The following is a 25224-nucleotide window of genomic DNA, read 5'->3' as shown; positions in this document are numbered from 1 at the left end:
GCCCCTTCCTTTCCTCATTCTCCCACATTCAAGGCAGACAATGTGGGTGACTATGCTGCTTGAGCAGGGTAAGAACCATAGTTTCCACTCTTCTGATAAAACCACTCCCATTCCTCCTTGATCTGAGTGGTGAGAGCTCCCATCTTGGTTCAATCTACTTTGACCAATGCACATACAGTATAATGCAGACAGGGATTCCCCCGGCAAAGCAGTGTTTGAATCCTTTGGGTGAATTTTCTCTTCCTCAGACTCTACCTATGTGCAAGTCTTGCATATTTTAACCTTCCATTGTATCGAGAGGCAATGTGGTCCACTTAATAGGGTACAAAGTTGGAAGTCAGAAAATACAAATTCTATTCCTGGTCCTGCTCCTGACTCACTCTATGGCCTTGGACAAGTCAATTTAATCTCTCTCTGTGCCGCAGTTTTCCCACCTGTAAAATGAGGATAATGATATTTAACCCTCTTTGTAAAGTGTGCTCTATAAGTGCTGAATATTATTTTAGGGAACCTAGTATTTTTTACCGTGTTAGAGAAATAAAGCCGCATTCAAGAGTCTTTATATTTCACACAATTTCCTGGCACTAATTTTCACTAATGACTTCCTCAAACACAATGGATCAGATTCATCTCTGGGGCATTTCAAATGAGATTTAAGGCAAATTTCAGAGACCTAGCATATAGGGTCATAGATTTTTAGGGCATTATGGTCATCTAGTGTCACAACTTGCATAACCGAGATCATAGAGTTTCACCCAGTAATTCCAGTATCCAGTCCCATAACTTTGGTACCCCAAATTCTTGAGGATACTAAAAGACAACAAACACTAATTTCCCTACCTTTGATACAAATACCATGTTGTCTGAAATCACTTTTAAAAATTTAATTTATTTTTCAACATTTTTACTGTTTATTAACTGCACTTCACTTGGACAATGAGCATTAGTCAGGTTCCCATGCACTAAAACAGTACTGCGTGTACATACAAGTAAATGTGCAGTACTTGTGCACATACAAGTAAATCTTTAATTTAAATGTAGGGTTGAAGCAACACTCAGATACAAACACCCCACAATGGTACTCAATATCTAGATCCTAATGTGTGGCTTTGGCTCTCTGCATTTTATTCCCCATTTAAAAAAAATAATAAATAAAAAAAAAAATAAAGGTTTTTGCTGATTTTTTTTAAAAATCACTTTTCTAAGCACGTGTCTATTAGCAGCATATTTTACAGTTTTCTTCTTTTTTAAACCATATCTAAATTCTGGACCTAAACTGCCTAGTCATAACCCTTTAAGCTGGGTCTAGTGCTTTGCCAATACCCTTTTAGAGAAACAGTGAGCAACTTTCCCATTTAATGGCAGAAAAAGGATGTACTAAATCACGTGACATTATTTTGATTAGTGCTTTTTAACCCCACAAAGGAAACAAATTAAAGCTGCGAGTGTACTTTCTTGGTATTCACTTCCTGCTTACATACTACAGTATATACGGTACATACACAGCATGTTAGACCACTGAAAAACCTAGTATTCCATTGTACCTGGTCTGCGGCTTCTGTAAAGTTAAGTCCTTGCTGGTATATACATCACCACATTAGATGTGTTCTACCTGGAATTTTCAGTCAGTCTATGACGTTTCAGTCTTTAAAATCTTTTATTTTACATATATAACTGAGAACCTTAATATTTTTGAACATAGTTTTAGTTTAATTAACATTTAACTTTTTCTTTTCTGTGCCACAAGAATTCAAAGACAAGATAATTTGCAGGTGACATGCCCATAAGGTTTTAAGCCTTCTCTGTGGCATTGTTAGTGGCCCCATTAAAATGTAAATGAGTTTTGAAACTGCACTTTCCCAGCATTCTCTACAAACCTGGCAATGAGAGTGAATTTTATACAAATATAACATGGCATGTGTAAATCTCAATGTTGAGTCTGATGTATTTGCACTTAATATGTACCCAATCATACAATAAGCTGATTATAGATTCACAATACTGAATGCACAGTAAAAGTCATTATGAAAAGTAATTACTAGATATGAATAGAAGCCACTTTTTAACTCGTTGATTATTGCTGAATAAGCTAGACTCAGACTTGTTCCATTGGTTTAATGGATTGTTGGAAGCATCACAGTGGATAGAGTGGAGAGTTAAGACCTAGCAGTGAAAACAGGGGGGGGGGAAATCAATAATTTGGCCATTTAATTTTTTTTTTTAAACTACTAAGAACGGGCCTAGACTTAGTAACCAAAGCTTCGGGTTCCATAGAATGAAAGGTACAAATGCCAGCAGGGTCAGCTCAGCCTTTGATGTTTTTCAAGTAGATAACTTTTAATTTTGTGTCACTTACTGGCGGGAGCCTTATAAACCTAAATTAGGGTCCCTCTGTGTTCTTTGTGCACACTGGCTTCTCCTCTACACTGGGAAAACCCGAGAGCAGCCCATTTTAAGTTCTGATCATGAACAGAGTTTCAGATAACAAAACCATTCCTAAAAAAAAAAAGCAAGTTAAGTTTTTCCCTCCTCACACTAGCTTGCATTGGCCAGCATGGCTGTTCAGAAAGCTAAATGATTTCCCAGTGATGATGGGACCTAGGGATCCCTTGACACTTGGAGAGAACTGAGGATTTCCAATTTACCTGAGGCAAAAATATCCCCTCAGTGCCTTGTTGTGCACTACGTTATCTGTCACCCTGACTCGCAGAACATGAATTTAATGTATTTGTTTCATTGTGTTTATCTAATACCTACCATTGTTTACTGCATAAACTGTACGAATGTGTGCTGACACTCTACAACACAGTGTATAAATAATGCTACTCTCTGATTCCATGTGGGTAGTGAAATATTCACATTTAGAACAGAAATTATATTTCTTGACAATAGTTTTTAAATTGGAATATTTAAAATCCCAAGCTTGGCAAGGTACCTTCTCAGTATAGGATGGTACTTGTTTGTTAATTTATTTCGCCTTCTTATAATTTCAGCTGGTTTTCAATCTCACCTCACAACTAAGCCACATGCTTTTGATTCTAAGTAATTAAAATGTTTTTCCCTGCTCCTTGCCGATTTCCTCAAGCTCATTTGAATGTTTATGCTGAAACACCTGTTTCCAGCAGATAAAATATAGAGTCCCTGGCTGTCACACTAAACAGAATACACTTCAGAGAGGTATTAGATACATTCTTTGGTATGTGAAGTGCAAGAAAATATATATATTCTGTGAAAGAGGGAGTCTTACACTCCTCATGTCTTGTCAACTGCTTCTCTTTACTAAACACAGGCTAATGTCTTTCAAAAGAATATTCTGCTAATTCACCTGGTGAAAAAGGCCTAATGATTCATTAATGCCCCAGGCAAAAAGAAGCTCATCATCATGCAAAACAACACTGCCAACTCCAGGACATTAGTTTCAAATATTTGCTTTACTCCTAGTAAGAGTGCGTTCCATTGAGAGATTCTATTTTATAAGGAACAAACCCACTTTTCATTAGAGGATCCATTAATTCTACATTAATGGGCCTTATTTGTGTAAAAATAATTCATTTTATATCCCACGTGCCTTACACAATGACAGGAACACAATGCAGCATTGTGGTTTACTGAGGTTTTGTGTATCGATCAACCCATCTGTTTTTTAAGATGCATCTCTGCATTGTTTGCAAGCTACAGAAGAATGTGCAGTAAATCTGTGGGGGAGAGGGGGAGAAGAGTCTGCTAAAAAAAAAGATTAGATCCAAAATGTTTGCTCTGTGTGTATGTGCAGATACATGCTCCTACAACCCAATCATCCTGCATTTCACATCTGCTCTAGGGTCTCCCTCCATGACATTTCCCCTAGTGTGTTATCTGCCACACTTTTTGCATAATTCTGTTCAGGGCTGGCTCTGGCTTTTTGGCTGCCCCAAGCAAAAAAAAAAAACAAAAACGGGGCGGCCAGAACGGCAAAGCAAAAAGAAACAAAAAAAACCCACAAACCTGCTGCGCAGCCAGAGTGCGGGTGCAGGGGGACTGGCTGGGGGGAGTGGGGGAGGGGGTGGGAGCGGGCGGGAGAGAGAGAGAGAAGGGGGCGGCCAGGGCTACAGCAGGGGCCCTGCCACGCGGCCCCTCCCGCTGTGCCGCCTCCTGCCACCTTCCGCGAGGGCTCCGCTCCGGTCGACGGGGAGGGAAGGAAGAGGACTGCCCTGCAGGGCGCTCTGGTTCTCCGCGCCGCTGCCCTCTACAGGGTGGCCGGAGTGGAACAACAACAAAAAAAAAGCGGCCGTGCCGCCCTAGGATTGGGCAGAATGCCGCCTCGAACAATCGGCCGCCCCAAGCACCAGTTTGCTCAGCTGGTGCCTGGAGCCGGCCCTGATTCTGTTCATGCCTTTTACCTAAAATGGAGTGGGTGGTTTAACTCCCATAAACTGTTTACCCTTTAGCAACTATTCTCCCAGATTGCATGGTTCTTTTCTCCTTTGGGGCAATCTGCCTGAAACACGCACACAATGGGAGAATTTCCTAATATAAGAGTTAAGAAAGATTTTCTCTCTTAAAACAGAAAGAAAATGGATTTAAATCAAAAGAAATTGTTTACTTAACACATCAAGGTTTATACTTCTCATAAACTGAACTAGATAAGGCATTCTTAGTTTGATCACTGAACGGAAAAAAAAATCTTATCTGTTTAATGCTACTTGGCCACTTTGAAGAATGCCATATAATAGCTAAGCATTAATTAATTATTATCATTAAAGATCAGGTCTTGGCTCTGACCTCTTAAAGTCCGAGCCCCAAACTGTATCCAGATAGAAAAAAGAGAGACCCTTCCTAAACTTAGCCTGATTTTCAAATCTTAGGCTAAGTCTTCACTATCAAAAAGGTGTGTTTTCACAGCAAGATAACTCTCTTGAATTAGTTATTTTACTGTAAAATCCCACAAGAGAGACACAGGTAGTTTCTACTTCTATGTAGCTAGTCGAAGTCAACCCAAGGTCAGGGTATGCTGTTGACCTTGACCAGCTACACTGAAGTAAAAACTATCTGTGCCTTGTGTTTCCCGGAGGATTTTACGAGTTAGTGATCTCATTCTAAAAACTTTTTTGGCAGCAAACACATAGCCAAGGTGCTAGAATTCATTACCATATTAGATAAGGTAACCATTACTCCCCCAAACCTTACTCTTTTGGCTTTAGAATGGCAATAATTGGTATAATGCTAGGTTTTCAGTTCTTGATTTTCACTGACATTCTGTTTTCTCAGACTTTTATTTATTTAAGTTTTAATAGTCTTCATCACTTCTGTGTGTGTAGTAATAAGAGGCTCAATATGACTGAACATTCCTATGATTTTTCCAGTTTGCACAAGCCTTGGAAGGGAAAAGGAAGAGATATTGGTCCTGTGAGAGGCTGACTTTTTCAGGACTAGAGTATCATGCTACCAGTCACAACCAGTCCTTTCCATTTGCCACCCTTTCACCCTCCCACTCACCAACCAACCAAAAACGTGAACTTCGTTGGGCAAAAGTTGCAGAACTAACTAGGAAGTGGCGACCACATAAATATCCCCTTTCCTCAAAACTCTTCCCCTTTGCAGATTCCCACTTCTCTTTGGTCTTCTAGCTCTGGCTGTGAATCAGCCCAACTCTTACTAGGCTGGGTAGAGATTGAGGAAAGTGCAGATTCAGAAACCCATGCTCAGATATTTATTCATGACCCCCAACATTAGCAACACATTTCTCACAATATGACGTGGTTGACAACAATGTTGTCTGATAGAGATCCGGGAGTGAGAAAATGTTCCCAGTTGCCACTGCCTCACCGTGTAACCTTTGGAAAAGTCCTTCATATGTCTGTGCCTTGTTTTTGCCATATGTGAAACTGGGATAACACGTCTTTGTAATGTGTTTTGAGACCACCAGATGAAGTAGGCTTTATGCCTATGGCTAGATGCTGTTACTCTTACTCCTGGGCATATAAATTACTACTTGAGTAGCACCATTAAAACCAGTGGGCCTATTCATGGAGTAAAGTACTACTCTACATAAGTAAAGGTAGCATCATTTGGCCCATACCAAGTATCTGAATAGCAAACAGGAAATAGCGAATAACTGAAAATACTGGGTCCAATCTTGTCTCATTTACAACATTGTAAACCTGGAGTAACCACTGTCTCCAATAATAACAATTACACTTTGCCTTCAACAGAGTAATTTCAGATTTAAATAGCTATAATGGAGGATAGAATTTGCCCAATATGGATGCTTAAAAGTATCTGTTTTACAACAGATGGTACCACATAATTTAGAAAAGAACTTCTATATTTTTATAATATTCGAAGAATTGTGCAGATCTAGCCCTAGTTATGTCTGGGTGCGGGTGGAGGGAACCATGGAAGAGAATAGAAAAGTAGAAATATATAAAATTGGGGAATCAGTGCATTACAGTTAATGTAGCATTACTTCTCATAGCATATAGACCAGACAAGATTGTCAGAAGAGCTCAGCTCCCATTTAGACCCACAAATAATACTTGAGTCCTGCAATCACTTACACAAGTGCTTAACTTTTGAAAATCTCCCCCTTATATTAAGTCCTAAATAGCGGTTCAGCTCATTCAAAAAGCTGTCCTGCAATTGTGGGCACTGAGTACTAGACAATCTGGACCTGAGCACTTTTGACAATCTGGCCCTAACTGCTGAATAGGTAGAGACAGCTTATCATGCTTTTTAATATATATATTTTCAAATATGAAAAAAAAAGATGAATTACATGTTTCTGCTCTGAAGTGAGTCCGACTCCTGAGGCTCTGAGAGTGGCGAAATGACACACTTGGCCATGATTTTGAGTCATTTCCATACCGCACTGGTGTAAAATTATCTCCAGCAAATTACATCCCAGGAAATTGCAAATTACATTCCAGAAACCAAGGTCTTAAATATTACAAAGAATTTAAAGTACCTAGGACCCATTTTTTGTAGTAATGAAAAATGGATTGTATGCTACTGACATTCATCCACAATCAAGGGCATAGTCTGCCCAGATGCCAAGGGGATGGGTTCATTAGAATTATCTACCACAACAAACAGCATAATTATGAATACTGCGAATGATTTCCCATCTGCATCCGCTTTTAGCTTGAATTTTAGACCCTCCAACTCATTGAGTTATTTTGTTTACATTCAGTAATACAATGTTAATTCCCTCAGAAACGAGGGTAGATATACCTGTTTCCTTTCTCCCCTCTGTCTGCTGAACTACTATTACTGTTCTGTCCAGAACAATAGTTCCGATTATACTCATTCTTAATTCCAGGAGACCTCCTTGCCACTCAGAATACAGGACCACAAGAAAGTAACTGGGGTAGCATTATCAGTTTCTTACTATTTCAAGTGACCCCCCCACTGCCAATGCTGGTATCAGTGGTCAACCAAGACTAGTGTTAATAATTAAAAATAAAGCACATCAATATTGCATTAAGCTGGCATTCTAGTAGCAACAACACCATTTCCTCTCTGTTTTCCTCAGCAATAATTTGATTCCCTCATTCTGAGAAATGACTTGGCCTTTGTCTGCCTACTTTATCCACTCTTGAGTATCTGTTTATTGCCAAGGAAACAGAGGGGCAATTATATTAGCACCTAATTGTATGCCACTAAAGTGCTTTAAAGAAAATTCATTGAGATGAATGTCTGTGGTAACCCAGGTCTGATAAGGGCTTGTTCAAACTTCTATGGCAAGGATAAGCTTTGGCTTCTCCTGCCCAAGAAGGGAAGAAAACGATGTGTGTGCCCTTTCCCTGCTCCTGGCACAGTTACCCAGCAGAATGCAGAACTACTCCCTCTCCCCCACCACCACCACCTTAACTGCACTCATAAAAAGGACCCACATTCCCCCTGTGGTAGTAATGGTACAATCACTAGCACAGACAGGGCTCATCATGCCATAGAAGCAAGTTAAAAAAGGCCTGAGTCCTGTCAATGCTCATGACTGAGCACTTGTGTCGCTGCACTGTTGCTGGAATAAAAGTTATTCATTTTGCCTGGAGTGCTAGGCAGGGGGCGTGTAAATTGCCCAGCCGTGCAGTGCTCTGTAGCTTCAAGGAAGCCTGGGCAAACTCCCAGCCTATCCCCATCCCTCAGACTCCTGCCAGCAACTGGCAGCAAACTCTTCCTGAAGTGTCAGCAAGGGCAGCAGCTGAGCTCTTTCCATCTGCCCGGCACAGGCAGAACGGCTTGGGAACCTCTGCTAAGCCGCTACCGCTCTGCTTCCACCCTAGCATGGCTCCAATGGGGATCAACAGAATTTGCCCAGTTCTCTTCCCCTTTTAGAGACACAAAGAAATTGGTCTCTGGCTGTGGTCTCGTACAGAGGAGAGGGTAAAGAGAGCAAGCCTCTGGGAAAAGGCCAATGGAAAAGAATAAATTATACCTGTGTCTGTCACAGACCACTGTAATTACACTCTAAATTAAGAACTGAATCCATACGTTTGGGTCTGAACAAAAGAGCCCATATTCCTGATCAATTTACATGCGAATGGCAATACATTTCCAATACATGGTTCCTTGCCATTAAATCTATTCTCCTCAAGCTCCTTGCATTAATCAAGATCTATCCCTTGTGGCAGTGTTTGAAGTCTAATTGAATTGATTCGTTTGCTGTGATATATGTGTTAAACAAAAACATGACAGGTTATTTGTAAGAAATTCAGTTACTTCCAGAGAGGCACCTATCAAGCTGTGGGCACCATCAGACTTGACCAATAAAGTACCCCACAAAAACCAAAACAACTAAATCAACAAAAACACAGTTCAGTCCAGTCTCCTCCACCCCCAAAATGGCTCTTTAAAAGACTGAAGCGAAATCCTGACTTCACAGAGATCAGGGGGTGTTTTGTTATTAACTTCATTGGAGCCAGGATTTTACTCTGAATAGCTGAGTATTTTTTTCCCATTTCAAAGTTCATTTTAAAAACATGTTTGTCATCCACATTTGTCAACCCAGGCACAGAGAATTAAAATGAATTGTCCACGGTGTCACAACGAGCAGGAATAAAACCATGACCTATGTTTGAAACATTAGAACGAACTGCCTCTGTTAGAGGATCTGGCAAACTTAGTGCCAAAAAACTTTGTGTAAAATATTCCCTACCCAAAGCTCTTAGCTGAAAATGATGGTTCAGGGTTAGTAAGTTACATTGCATAATAAAATTGTTGCCCTTTATGCCTTGACATTACGAAACTACTGTGCAAACATTCCCCCAAATAAGAGAAATTTAAAAAGACCCTTATTCAAACTCAGTGTTAACAAATCCGTACTGACTTTGAGAGATCACTATGGCAAGCTAGAGAGTAGTGAGTATGAAACGGAAAATCACTGGCCTCCCAATGCAGAGAGGAAGAATACAGCAAGCACTGTGTGGTCATTAAACTGTTCATAACAGGGTTCAACCCTCACATTCAGAAAATAAACAGCAGAATTTTCTGACATAAAAGAAACATGTCCAAAGTTGTTGTTTTTTCCCCCTGATACTGTGCATTTCTCCCAAGCTGTATAATATGTGTATATATGAGAGTGCCCTTCTGCTCACAAACACATTTCCATCCTGCATGCCTCTTCGAAATCTATTACAATATTTCAAATAATAGGTTTTGTAACTTTTAATAAACAGGTGCTTGAAATATGAAGGTCTGAGTTTATCTTTTAAGGCGCTGATGGTGTGGCAGTGAATATAATGGCCCTCCAAGCAAATCAATTCCCAACCAATCAACTACAATCTTTTGCACTTACTCTTCTGCATGGGGGGTAAAATCCATAAAGTGCCATTGTCCTCCTTCAAACTCCTCCCACAGGCATACATTCTTTTATTTATTTTGGAGAGTAGGGGGTTAGAGTTTAAAAGTAATGAAACAATAGCTGTTGAATATTGCTTTAATGAATAGTTTTGTACCACTACTAAATTTGCCCACTTTTAATAAACTGAGCCAAATGAACTACTGTTCTATATTCAGTGTTTCCTTTATTTATTAATGCAATCCCTACATTTTGGGGGAGGCATAGCCCCAAATTGTCTATGCCCATGCCTCCTTAAAACTCACCGTCATCTGACCCCTACAAAGGGCTCAATAATGGCTAAGCAACTGGCCTGCCAAGACTGCTGCTTGTTATGCTAATAATAATTATCTCACTGTTATTTTGTGCTCACCCACTTGTTAGTTGTATCCACCTGTTGTCTGAGCACATATTTGGATTGTAAAGGGAATCAAACCATCTTTTGGTCATGTATGGTGCCAACCGAAAGGGGTCCTGATCTCTGATTGGAACTTTTATGCACTACCATGATGCAAATGACGGATAATAATAAGTACCACAGATGAAATTCTGACTGTCTCACCATTGGGTATAAACAGAAAAACTGCCAGATGAGTTGTGAAGTTAATAAACATTCCATGACAAAAAGGCTGCTTCTACACTGAAAATACTGGCACCCAAAATTCTCCACTGATGGTAACATCTGTGGAAGTTGTAAGTGTCAGGAGCAGAGCTGGTTAAAATTTTGGAATTTCCCACAGAACTGAAATTCCAATGTTTCAAACTTGGTCTTCATTCCAAATTAAAATAAAAACAAAATATTTCAAAATTTCCCATGAAATAACATTTTGGGGGGGGGGAAACCCTCATTTTGGGTCAATTGAAACTTCTGGTTTGATAAAAATCAAAACATTTTGTTCTGACTGACCTTTTTTATATAAATATAAATTTCAAAATGAAACACTTCAAAACAAAAACTCAAAATGTTCCATTTCAATATTTTTCTCTCATTTTTTCCCTAAACAAAATTTTGTAGAAATTGAAATGTTCCCACTGAAAGTTTTGATTTCAAGGAAACAGCATTTTCCAAGAGAAGAAAGTTCCATCATAAATTTTTTGATCTGTTCTAGTCATGAGTTTCTACCACAATGTCATTTAACCTGCCTCAGATCAGGACTAGATGATACAGTGGCAAATATGCATGATTCCCTTCTCCATAGCTCCCCTATTGCTACCAATGGTGCATCTGCACCTTTTGTGAATTACAATTTCTAGTTTTCCTAGTGCAGACACAGACTATAGGTAGCTGAGTTATGATGTTCCACTATCACACCTTACATTTATGCCAGCCTCCCCAACGCACCTGAACAGGGGTCATTTTGGCTGGATAATAACGTTCCTGATATGCATGAGAGTGATGATACCTTCACGTTCTGACATATGAACACATTTTTCAACCCAGTTGCATGTTCCACAAGTTTGGCTTCACTTCTAAGACATCCTGAAGGGCTTGAAGGGAAACTTTTCTCAAGCAACATTTTAAAAATATTTTACTTGTGAAATATGCCAGATTGATATGGGGGAAAGTGATTTAGCCAGAGAACAGGCACAAAAAAGACAACATTAGTGCCCGAAATGCATAGCGTACTTCTGAATCTTCGGTGTTCCCTGCAAATATTAATTAATGCATAGATGCAATGATTTGAAGGCCAGAAAGGACTTACAGATCCTGGATGTGGAAAGCTTTCCATTGAATAATCTTTTTCTGCTTTCACCTTCAGAAAATCTTTCACTGCTCAGCTAAGTTAGCCATCAGTGCAAGTGCAACACAATGGTCATTATCTGTGCACCAGTCTCTGTGAGAAAAATGGCGTCTGTGCAGCGTGTTCTTGGAAAGTCAAATCAAAGGCAAATTTCACCAGAACACTCAAAGGCATTTGTCCTCCATAAGGGCTGCTTCCATGCCAGTTTGTGATTTCTACCTCAAGTAATTTCAGTGCTAAAATCATTCCAAGAATATTGGAAGGAGTTTTGTTAATAGGAGACATATTTTCCACTTTCCTTGGGCTCAGCTCTCCCGATATAACACCTTGGGTAGTCACTGACACTTGGGCTTGAGAGGCAGCACAACTGAGACTACATCTGTGCTTGGAGCTAGGAATGTGTTTCCCACTTGAGCAGACATAATCACACCAGCTCTCATTGCTCTAAAAATAGAAGTGGTGTTGCAATACTATAGGAGCAGCAACCAGCAGCATGAGCTAGTTGCCCTGAGTACAAACTTGCCCATACCCCATGGGCGTGTTCTTGGGACAGCTACTCCACACCACCGCTCTCCATTGCCCATTCTACTGTGGCTAGAACTAGCACATGTATGTCTAGAGCTGGCAATCACAGCCCTAGCTCCAAGTGTAGATGTAGCCTATGGCTCAAAGCCTATGGCTCTAATCTGGCAGCATTTAAAACCCGCTTTGCACAGGTCTAAAGGATTACACAAGCTGCCAAGCAGTGAGGAAGAAATCTCTGTTTTTTAAAAAACGAATGAATAGGTTTGGGCAAAACACTCAAAAAAAAAAAAAACAAGCAACAAACACACAAGCAAGCAAATGAAAAGCCCCCACATTCTTGTGCAAAGGCCAAACTGGGAAAACATCAGATCCCAAATAGAAGATTGAAATGCAAACTATTATTGTACCTTAATCACCAGTTTCTACCGTTCCCACCACAATACGAGACCTCTGTGCATATGCTATCATTATTGCTCTACGATTCTAATTACGTTCTAACAATGCAGACAAAAAGTATGTGGTGCACAAGCTTTGTTCTTCATCGGGGATTCATCACTACACGGGAACCAGGTTTAAGAATGACAAGTAGTTTTGACTTTGGATTAGAGGAGCAGTATCTAGATAATTGCATGGCCATGTAGGAGATTCTGTCGTGCACTAATGGTGGATTTATATGTTTTAGGGCCTCTTTGCCCCACAAGTGGGTGATTCTGCTGGTGGAGAATGGAGACTTAATGTCAAACACACTAATTAGCGTGTAGTACGCAGAGTAAAATGCCTAAAAAAGAGCAGCTTCTCCTCACTCCACAAAAGTGGTGTTATCAGGCACTAATTTTGGATAAAGCTCAGAATCCTGGTCTCTGAACTGGACACAAGAAGTAGGGGAGGGAAATGGAGACACTAGACATGAGTGGGTTAGATCTGAGAGAAATAAGGAGAGATGTGAGGGCTACAGCAGACACAGCCCCTTGAACAAGCAAGATCAGGTTCTGTTCTCTCTTGCTCTCTGTGCATTAATTCAGTTCAACATTAACCCTAGGGATGAAAAAATGCTAATTACTCTGTTGTACAGGATCACAATACACATTTTAGACACTACTTATCTGACACTGCCTAAAACAATTAAACTGGTCTTTGAAAAGGTGCTTAATGTGTTAAAGAGTGTCTCATTAATAGCCTGCCATTTTTTACATATCTGATAAAGCACAGAAATATTGAGTTTGAATGTGAACATGGTGAATGGATTTTGGAACAAGACAGTCCAAAGCACACAATGAGGGACTCTATATAATAATTACATCGACACGTATATCCCAAAGTATTCACCGACTCTAATGGGCCAGATCCTCAAAGGTGGGATAAATAGATGTTGGAAAATTTACAGGACATTGACACTAGCTGACAATTTGGCCCATTATCCTCTGAGGTTTCAAGTGGTATCCATCAAATACTTGATTTGCCAAATATCTTTTGACCAGCTACAGAGCTGGCTGAAGATCATAAAACCGGTGTACAGTGAGTCAATTACTGAATGAAAAATTGTGAAATATGTTGCTGAACAGTATACAAAACATTCAGCACTTTTGTTGAACGAAAGGATCTCAAATACAATCCAACCTAGATTCATTGCCAACTCCAAGTGAACATTTGCAGAAACCATTTCCTGCCATTGGCTCAGCTCTGTTTGGTAATAGATTGGACTCTACCATTGTGTAGTTACCAAGGGAAGGAGCCGAGTAAAAGCTTTAATTGTTTAGGGTCACAAGGAAGCAAGCTACAATAAGAAGCAGTGCTCCCAAGTGCTCAGCTCTGGGAGCAGCCCAGGGAAGGAATTAGGGAGCCAAGGTTTCCTCTCAGCTCAGTTTGCTTGCAAGGGTAATAGTTTATTACTGGCCAATACCTTCAAGAAATTACTCCCTACACCTCTCACTCCATGCTGGCCTCACTGCTCTTAGGCAGGGTATGTATGTAGGGAGCAAGGAAGAGACTGGGGGAGGGTAGAACCAAGACTATGCCCATATGTTGCCCCTTCCAACCCAACTGTTTCAGGGAGGGAATAGGCAAATGCATATTACTTCAGCCTCCCCAGAGACCTACATTCTAGGTTGTCTGCATAGCAGTATAAGGGAGGGATGAGGGGTTTTCTTATTCCCTCTGACTCACTTGTCTGCATACATAGTCCAGGTAACAATCTAGCCCTTAATATTTTATATTCAAGACTAATTAAGTTCTCTTTCTAAAACTGCTTTATGGTGTAATTAAAAAGTTCCCAGATGTAGTGATAATTGAATTCTATACTTAGTTATTTTTCATGCTCTGGCCTGTTGAGAAAACAATGCTCAGCTTTTTTAGCCCTCTACCTGCCCCGTGAAATGCTCCTGAAGCACACTGTGATTGAATTAAGTACCTCCAGGAATCGTACAAGTTCCGAATTTCTCTCAAGGGTTCTGTTCTCCATTTTTTGTGCCACAGGAGTGCAGAACAGACCCCTACATATTTATCTACAGGTTATAAACACTCTTTGTTCAGATTATCTGTACGGGAAAAATATCCACAAATCCAATCAAATTTTAATCCAGACTGGTGCTGCTTGCTTAACATGTACTGTTATAGAAAGCAACGGGGGGTTTCATTTTGAATACTGCTGCTGTTTCCTTGCTCCCATGGCTAGTTCACTTTTAATCTTGGTCTATGATTAGTCCATAAAACATAGTGGCAAACAGGAAGAGAATTTCACAGTAGGTCCCAACCCAATGGCTACTAAAGCCAGTGCGAGACTTTACATTCACTTTAATGGAAGTTGGATAAGACCCCACCTGTACGTGGGCTCAGATAGTCAAAGATGAGTAGGAGATTTAACCAGAAGTCAGTGAAGTTAGTAGCTAAATCTCCAAGTTGTCTTGGAAAATCTCAACCATAGAGCCCATATGCAAAAATGCCAAGTCAGCAACTATTTCAGGCAGCCACTTTTGAAACCTGGGACCAGTGTGAAGGTTGGCTTGACAAATTGCAACTGCTCTGCCCATGCTATAGGCTATGCTCAAGTAACTAAGGCGACGTCTGCACTATGAGGTAAGGTGTGATTCCCGTTTCATGTACACATACTCACACCAGCTCTCATCTGAGCTGGTATGGAATCCTCCTCCCTAAATCTACAGGCAGCGTGCAGAACTTCTATACAGGTGGAACATATCTGCAACTAGAGCCTGTAGCTGACTCATTAGCCCCGCCTCTTCCCCGAACTGCCTGCTCATCCACAATCCCATGGAGAGAGCCACCATCAAATGTCTCTCTCCACCATGCAAAGAGCTGCAGAGCACCCTTGGGTGACCTGTGTGCTTCCATGCCACTGACTGTAGTAGTTCTGCAATATGTTCCCTCCATGGCAACAGAGAGGCAGCAGATTTCAGCCTACAAATCCCCATGATTATCTTTACAAAGTGTAATTTCATTCAGCATGGTAGCAAGCAGATGAATGGGTTATAATGATACCATCTCCAATGCAGCAATATCGGCAGAGACAAAAATCTCTCCCTTAACAAAAATAGCTCTCTCAGTCTTTCAAATGCCATGCTGTTGTCTTATCACTATTCATTATTAGTTTGGTAGTATTCCTTTCCCCCACATCCTCACAGAAACAGTCCTGCATTTCTATTTGATTCTGTTTGTGTAGCTCGGTTCTATTGATTTTTTTCCCTCCGAGCGTAGCCTCTATTGTTCATATCAAAATAACTCCCAGGCATGGCTATGGAGCTCAGCTTTTGCAATCAATGATTTTTTTCAAGCTTTTAAAAACAATTCAAATCATTTGACTTTTTGCTTGGGGTTTTTTTTTTTTTTTTTTTTTACATTTATTATTTCCTCAGCAACTTTCTCACAAGCTTATAAACAAAAACTATTCAGTGTTTTCTATTTGAATAGTTAAACTCTTTAGACGATTATATGAAATTTAATTTTATCAATCCCTCTAAGGTACATATATAGCCTTGTGATCAGGCCTTCGGTGGCCAGGTGGCCTAGTGGCTAGATCATTATTCAGCAGGAATGGTAGGGGGACCAGGGCCCTCCCTCTCCACCAGGTCCCAACCCAGGGCCCTGTATAGTTCAATTCCTAAACAGGAAAGATGAGTCTCCCTCCTGGCAGGGTGAGGTCAAGACCAGTTTCCCTGGACTACTTTCTACTACAGTCCTTTAGTTTGGGTGTGGCCCCACTAGTCCAGTTTCCCCACAGTTGGGGCTTATCTGCAGACTCCCCTTCACGGGGGAAAGACTTACTTGCCTACAATGGCTGGCAGGTCACTGATATGTCCCTTCAGGCAGGCAAACAGAGAGTTCCTATCTCCTTGCCAGTCAGCTCCCAACTGAGCCAGGCTCCCTTCTTTTCCCCCGCCTCGAGGCTTGGCATTGGCTGCAGGTATAATGGGGCGGGGCTAGCTGAACACAAAGCTTTTCTTTAACCCCTGCTGTGCCAAGCGGTAGTTTCTCTGCTCCATCACAGACCTGTATTACAATGGTATCTGAGTACCTCAGAATATTTAATGTATTTATCCTCACAATAGAGAGTGCTATTATCCCAATTTTACAGATGAGAAACTAAAACAGATAAACTAAGTGACTACTCCAAGGTCATATCGGAAGGCTATGTCAGAGTGGGCGAATTAAATGCAGGCTTCCCACGTCCCAGGGTATCACCCTTAACCACTGGGCTCTCTTTCCTCCAAAGTGGTAATGTCAATCCAGTTGCTATTTGACAGCTACCACAGAATACCATTCATACTAGTGTCGCAGCTAACACCAACGGACACCTTTGTTGCCATTCTCGAGGACTGGCTGAGCGTGGGAACTGAACTGAGCCATCTTCCCCAACAGGTGTTGCCTCTGGAGCCGAGCTGAGGAACGTGAGTAGAAGTAGTGGAGTTACAGAGAGCACTTTTCATTGCCACTATCCAAGCTGTAGCTATTTTGTGAGAAAACACCCTGGGACCATTCACAAGCTCTAAATTAACTTTAAAACTATTGAAGCCACATGTTAAAGATCTTCCCCATCTCACTCATTTCAAAAGCATCCTCTGTAAGCTGCTTCAGCCCATTGCAATCAATCATTTTTCTGCTATAAGACGATAATAGCAATAATATGACACCGTGTAAAAGTGATTTTTTTAAAAAAAAGTCATCTTCATAACCATAAGGAAATGTAAGGCCAGAGGCAAGCATGGAATCTGGAGAGAAGTGGGTCAATAATCTGGCTAGGGCAAATTACTGATACTCCCACGCGCTTTCCACTTATACTTTTCGAGATCAGGAGCCTTCCTTCTGTGCTTATCAATCACAAATTGTATGCCGTGGGCCCACATAGTGATGGTGATTCAGCCAAGAGAACTGCTATAATTGCCTCTTACATTTAAATCACAATAAAAAGAGCCAGACAAAGTACATAGCAATCCATGCCAAGTATATCATTTAACGGGATCACAGGGCTGCCAGGTCCAGATCTTCGGCTACAGCTGAGAAACACACAGCATGATCTCAGGAGCAAGTATGCAAAGGAGCCTTTTGTGGAACCGCAACCTTGGCCCATGACATGCTAAGCTAGTCCAACCAGCATTACTTAGAGCAACCAGAAGACTGCTCTAATTTATGCCAATTGTTAATGGCCTCAAGGAGCCCACGTGGCCACCAGAGATTTCCCCAGTCAATCTCCGTTTCCCTGGTTACACCACCTATGCTGGGCACAGGAGGACACATAAGAGTTGCAATATCTACTTGTCTGGTCACAGGAAGACCAACTTTAGGATCACAGCTTTAGTGACATAGTGGCCCCATCAGAATGAAGAATCTGGCCCCGAGTCTTCATTTGTGTAAAGTAAATCCAGGCAATGCTGGGGGAGTTTAGAATTTCACTTCCCTTAAAAACTTTACTTCAATTATGTTATAGATGTTAAACAGTACACACCAGATGAGAAAAAACTATCGGAATAGAATTTTTAGTGGAAAATTATTAAACTAGACAATATAGGAAAACTTCCTGTACTATTTGCACTTGCAATTTTGCACTCCCGTTTGATAGCAGGAGACATGTGTGGGAACATTTAATTGTGACTTTAAACATTTAGGGACCAGCTGGTGCAAATTGGTGTAGCTCCATTGACATTAGCACTGATTTACACCTGTTGTGGATATGGCCCTGGCTGTCCAATTACTTGATTTGCTGTTGCAAATGTCATTAGAGCCCACTAATCAGGTAGTCAGCCATCTGCAAATGTCTGAACTCACAAGACTCTGTCCCAGGCCCAAAACAGCAGGTGCAAAGTTAGATTGTGGGTTTGGGTCTTTCTGAACAGTTGTCCCATTAGTTTTCAAAGATCTGTAAATATACAGGACAACAGGTAGAGCAGCAATGGAAGCCAGTGGGGGATGAGTGAAAGAAAAATATGTTCCTGTGTTAACTGAAGTAGAGGAATTGACAAGTCTGGCAGGATTAATAAACAAGGCCCATACCCCATATGTGTTCCAGGTGGTGGCTTTGATCATATCTGCAGTAACGTTTTAATCAATGTGAATGGAGAGCTTATTATAACACTTCTGATTGGTGAGATCTTTTCATATCCTCCTTTGCCACCATGTAATTTAATTTGCTTAGATCGCTATATGGAATGATTTGGATGATGCTGTCTTTATCACAAAGGACATTTAGCGATTCTGAAGCATGCAGCTTGAATGCTATTTAGGGAGAATGCGGTGTTCTAAAAGAGACCTGCCTTTCATATTGGATCTCAGTAGAAGAAAAGAGGGAGAGGGTAATCCCAGGGGAGAAGAGAGAGTAAACAGTTAGATAAAGGCCAGTTTGTGCTACATTTCCCTCACCCTTTTCATAACTTGTATACAGTAGCATTAAATTGAGTTTGATATTTATGTCAAAGATCTCCACAAGGGCATTGCCATCAAAATGTTTGCTAAACATATAATCCTGTAAAGAGATCAATGAGCTTATAGCCAACTTTTATACTGACTCTGCTCTTGGAAATTCCACTTTCCAATTTAAGAAATGAGTCACCTGGTTGTTTGCAGATGGTACTTGTGAAGAAATTTACATATTGCATTATATGAAGGTGACATTTAAAAGGGTTTTCACTAGACACATCCTGCTTTCAGGTACATGAGTGCAACTCCTATTGACTTGTATGCAAAGGGTGGGACAAATACTGCAAACTTTATTCTTGCTAGAAGTGACTTTAACAGCACTACTTGCATGTGTAAGAGAAGCAAGATTTAGTGCGTAGGTGAGTGCAGATTTCTTCTTATTCTGACTAAAGGCCAGATGCTGCCACCCTTCATTTAAATGGGAATACTATTGCCGTAAAATATTTCTCAACAGGAGTAAGTAGTGGTGCCAGACTGTGGGTATATGTGATTACTATTTAACTTTATAAATTATAGTTCATTCTTAATACAAAATAATATAAACCCATGTAAATTAAATACATTAAAATTTGGTCTGCTTGATAACATATTAAGCTGCAGAGTGTCTACATTCTAGGGTAGAATCTCATTATACAGTATTATTCTGCAGGTTGTAACTTGCTGTTCTTAATGATTTGCTTTTGCAATTCTTAATATCTTAGGGCTTCATTCTGCAACATATTCTAAACCAGTTAAAGTTTGATACATAATTTATAATCCCTTTCTTTCTTTGTTTAGGATTCTCATGTATGAGTAGTTAGGAGAGTCAATGTTTTAAAATAAGATAATGATTAAGTGTTTTGCTTAGAGGGAAGTTCAGCTCTTAAAAAGTAACTTGATATAAGAGGCATCATGAGGTTCCATGTAACAGCAGATAGCAGGGCTCCAGGGAAACATCAACCCAACCCTAGCCCTTACCATATTCTGAAGCTAACTCTGAATTTACCCAGCACCTGACATAAATTAGAGCAGTCTCAGGGCTGCTTTTAGTCATGCTTGGCCCCACAAAAACCCATTGTGTCAGCAGAAAAGAGAGAGCACAAGTGCTCCAGCCACACACACCCCACCTGGGCCCCCAGCATGCCCTCCACCCTGGGAGCCCTGAGAGTAGAGCAATATAGAACTGGCTACACCAGCACATTGTCAGAGGAAGCCCCTACAGTAGATGTAAAACCCAATGGGAGAGCTGCTGCCTTTACATAAAGTGGGCACATGACAATGCAGAATCAGCCCCACTGACGTCAGCTAAATTACTCCCAGAATCAGACCAGAAGGGTATGTGCTTTAGCTTGTTGAAGCATACAAACATGAACACTTTTTTCTCACAGAGCTTTTGCTTGGAAGGAGTGGTATTCCCCCCGCCCCTGCCAAATCTGCATATAAACCATGCATAAATGCCCCACGAACACTCCCTCGACTTCTACCTTTCATAAACTTTCAAAAACCCACATTTGTAATGATTTTTTCCTTTCCAGGCTAGTCACCAAGTCCTTTCATAGAACTACAATGTGAGCCTGCCAGAGGCAGGCAAGAGAATCGTCAATACAAACAGCCAGTTTAACATTTCATTGAATATATTTTGCTTTTTGCTTTTTTTAATTCAGTAATTTCATTTCAGAACCATGCAGCTGCATCTCAAACAGCTTTCTTTTCCTTTAGCATTAATAAGGGAGCTTTTTTTTTTTTTTTTTTTTTTTTAAGACATTGGAGCTGCAAAAGTCTAAGGAAGGTCATGAAACATAAAATCAGTCCAATACCATTAATATTGCTATCCCTCATATGTCTTTTTTCAGGCCTTATTCATCAATAAACCTTGGCAAAGCAGACACTCGCTTCCCATATCATCTGAAGCAATGCTGGTCCATCCTATTTGCATTCATTCTAATTAGTGGTCATGATCCTCAGCTGGTGTGAATTGATAAACGTCCATTGACTTCAGTGGAGCTACACTGATTTACATTAAGTGAATATCAGGGCTAGTATGTATATTACTATTCGTTGCCCTGTCAGTTTCACTCTGCCTCCTGCAAATCTTCATTCTGATACCTTTACTTAATATCTAGGAAGCAACATGACAACAGACTATCCTGATCTTGCTAGTGAACCAAACTAAAAAAACCATAGAGTTCAACGGAGGAGTTTATAGTGACAATGGAAGGGAGGTAAAATGCAAAGAATTAGCTACCAGAGACTGAACTTGTCCCCTCAAACGTGTGTAGGCTCCCTGGGACCAAAGAGTAGCTGTTCCTCTACAGTGTGAATCTGCCACATTGTAGTTTGATCTATTGTCTGTGTCCCACTGTGTAAAGTAATTTAAGGTAAGTTTGGTAGTGTTTTAGGCTGAGAGTTAGCCATGCAGCTCCCATTGTTGTAAATGGGAATTGATAATAAATTCTCGCTCAGCTATGCTGAAATGAATGCCTCCTCATTTGCCTCGCCTAATTTATTTGGCCTCTCATAACCAGAGCAACTGAACTTCACCAATTTTTACTCACCATCAGAAATTCATGTGTCTAAAAACTATTTCAACTGTCACTTGTACATCGAATTTACACACCCCAAAAATGTAATTTCTGCGTGGGGCTATGAGCTAATCTTACATGCTGAATACCATTATTGTATAAAATACACTTGGAGTAGTGAAAAGAGCTGAAAAATAGGCACATATTTATTATCCCCTTATGCTGTGAATTTCTTCAAAAGAAGGAAAAATAATCTCACTGCTGATTATCTGCCTGCCGCCATCTTTAAAAGTTAAATCATGCGCTTCAGTTGGAGGTAGTGTTTCTCTCTACTATCAAGTATGTTCTGCAAGACAGTGTGCTACTGAGGTTGTATGAATATAATAGTCCAGAGGATAATGATTTTGGATTTTAGATTGTTAGTAAGTACAGATATAGGCAACTAAAGGTAAAAATTGAGTAACAATTCTTTTTTTTTTTTTTTCAAGATTGAGAAATGTTATTAAAAGCTTGCCTGATTTCATTACATTTTGCAGATTTGCTATCATTATACAAGTCTCACCAGGACTTTAAAAAAAATCAGCAATCAAAAATGTCTTCTGTCTATGAACAAAATCTCACAAAATGTCACCCATGGACCTTCTTTCACAAATCCCAATGCTACCTTCTGTAAAGATTTTAAATTAGCTGTATTAGTACCTAATTCTGTGTCCCATCTATACGGTTAAGGTGAGAAAATTGAGAAATGAGAAAATATATAGATTCCTACATTATAAATATGTTTGAAGTCCTTGAAACTTTGCATGTCACTGACTCTAGAGGCTAAATTAAAAGATTATGGAAATGTGAAATAAAACTATGAGTAATGTTTTCTAGATCTTTCCATGTGATACAGAGGACCTTCCACAAAGAGACAGGAATGGGAAACCCATCACAAACAAATATGAGTGGAGATGATGGAAAGTTTCATAACACCTTATATCCCTGTCTGTCTATGGCTCTCTCATAATCTCAGGTGTTTCTAAAGTATCCAACCCCATCGTATATTATCTCCTCTTTGTTGGTAACGTCAGGAGGATTCCTTCATATGGTAGATCTGGTCTAGAGCAAGAACCAGGTTCTGGTAAAAATATATTTACAGTTAAGCATGGAGAGATTTATCAGAGCTGACAGCCATGTAATGCTGAAAGCCGCTGATGCCCCTTAAATGAAATAGCATGCCCTTTTCTACTGGATGGGAGCTGGAACATTAATGAGATACTAATACCGCTAACTGTGGGTTTGATCCTGCAGTGTTCCTCATGAAGGTAGTCTCACTGAAATTAATGGGACTGCTTATGTATGGACTACTTCCATGAGTAAGTGTTGCAAGATTGGATCCCCAATGCATGTAAATCTCCCTTTTTACATTTTTACACCGTTGTGTTGGAATCCGATCCTGCAATTCCTTATTTGCCTGGGTAAAAGTTTGCAGAATCTGGCTCTTAATTTTATTTCCAAAGGGGATCAATCATCTTGCCAGTATAATAATGATTCTAGTTAATTTAGAAGGCAACTCTTGAAAAGATATACAGCTCTTGTCACTTCTAATTCAGAGAATGTCTGGTGAGGAATTCTGAAAACGATACTTGAACACTTGAATGGTTTTTCAAATTAAAAAAAAATAATGGATTCCTCGCTGGCATCCTACCCCAATTTACTGACAACCTAGACTTTTATTGCATTTATGTTACTGACCAGAGTTGTAGCTGTACATTAGCCAGAAAACTTTCATAAACTGGTGACTGGGCCATAGAAATTAAGTTTTTATGATCAATTTATTTTAGCCTGGAAGACCGCAACTTCTTGAACCACGCTACTGATTTAGCAAAATGTTGCAAATGTCATAGGACATTTGCAATCTCATCGTCATAATGGTGATGTTGAATAACTTGCAGGAGAGAGTTAAGAAGTTTACAATGCAGCAAAACAGAATAGTCTTAGAGGAACTTTTCAGAATTACCTCCTTGTGTTCCTCCTCCCCCTTGTGTTCCTCCACCCATGACTACTCTTCATCTAAAGAAGCACATCAAGATTTCAACTGAAGAGTGCAATATCTGAAGAGCAAAAAGTATTTGATGTGCCACCTTTGTAATTTGAATCAGAGTAGGTATAATGGATTCTTAATCTGATAAACCAACTTGTATATATACCTAAGATACTTATCTGGCACCCATCACTATAGTTAACTGAGCATCTCATTCTTTAAATGTATTTCTTCTCACAACATCTCAGCAAGGTGGGGAAGTCCCCATTTTACAGAGGGAAACTGAGGCACAGAGAGGCTAAGTGACTTGCCTAAAGTCACACAGAAAGGATGTAGTAGAGCAGGCAATTGAAGCTGGGTCTCCCAAGTCCTGAAGTAACACCCTAACCACTGGGCTATCCACTTCTAATTTGTCTGGCAGCAATCTAGATCAGTGATTCCCAAACAGATCGTCCTTCAGCACAAGACATGGGAGCCTTTGCTTTTGGAGCAGGAAAATCCATCTTTCAATCGTTCTGACACAATGAAGTTCTGAGTGGCGATGGTGTGCACTGTACGAGTTCTGGATAGCTGGGGGTTTTCTTACAATATGTTAAAAGGTGAAGATGACCTCAGCTTAGCTTTCAAAAACAGAGAGTTCTGAATTTCAGAAGTAGTATGCTACCAATCATATGTAGTTAACGCATTTTAAATGCTCTTTATGATATTTTCTGCCACTCCAATATTCAGAACTCCTGTGCCCTTTCACCTCTATCTTAATGCCTATACAAGAGAAAACAGTTGCAAACGGGCAGGTAAAGAGTTGAAATGGGCTACTGAGAAGAATACAAGGCATGAAGTCTTGCCATCTCTCTCCGTCTCTCATCAAAATTAGAGATGAGTTAATAATTGACTTTTTTGGTTTGAAAAATCTGGGGGGGAAATTGGTTTGTTTTGACCCAGAACTGATTTTTTGTTTGTTTGTTTTTTTTCCCCCCCTCACCCAAATGAATAACCCAAAAATGTTTTGTTTGGGTTGAACAAAATGTTTCAAACTTTGTTCCAAACTGCCATTTCCTAAATGAAATTGCATTTCTAAAATGTCATTTCCAAACAAGTGTTTAAATGGTTCATTTTGAAAATGTCAAAATGAAGCTTTTTAACATTTCTGAAAAAAAATTCACTGAAAATATTGGCCAAATTTGATCCAAATTCACGAATAGTTTTAGTTCCCCAAAACTTGCTTAATATACTTATTACACCAAATTGACTATTTACTGAAAAAGATTTGCCCAGCTCTGTGCAAATATGTAGGAATTTAGGAGATAATGACATTTCCACAGGGACTTAAAATGGCTGCTTTGCCCTCATTTTTTTTTACATTCAACATGGTGTTGGTGAAGAGAGGAGGGGGGAATCATATTTTCCAGTTGTCCCCTCTAACATAGTATCAGAGGGGTAGCCGTGTTAGTCTGAATCTGTAAAAAGCAACAGAGGGTCTTGTGGCACCTTTGAGACTAACAGAAGTACTGGGAGCATAAGCTTTCGTGGGTAAGAACCTCACTTCTTCAGATGCAAGATGTCTTGCATCTGAAGAAGTGAGGTTCTTACCCACGAAAGCTTATGCTCCCAGTACTTCTGTTAGTCTCAAAGGTGCCACAGGACCCTCTGTTGCTTTTTACAGATTCAGACTAACACGGCTACCCCTCTGATACT

The 25224-nt window shown here is 40.1% G+C and overlaps 1 protein-coding gene across 7 annotated transcripts in view; it reads right to left on the bottom strand.

Annotated features, from left to right (window-relative positions):
* TRPC7 (transient receptor potential cation channel subfamily C member 7) overlaps window positions 1-25224 on the bottom strand; it is a 118408-nt gene that overhangs the window by 91931 nt on the left and 1253 nt on the right. The gene's annotated exons all lie outside the window — the stretch shown is intronic.

Source organism: Trachemys scripta, chromosome 8 (genome assembly GCF_013100865.1).
Source record: "Trachemys scripta elegans isolate TJP31775 chromosome 8, CAS_Tse_1.0, whole genome shotgun sequence".
Lineage (NCBI taxonomy): Eukaryota > Metazoa > Chordata > Testudines > Emydidae > Trachemys > Trachemys scripta.
The sequence above is the reverse complement of the archived record's forward strand: the minus strand, read 5'-3'. Positions and strand labels throughout refer to the sequence as shown.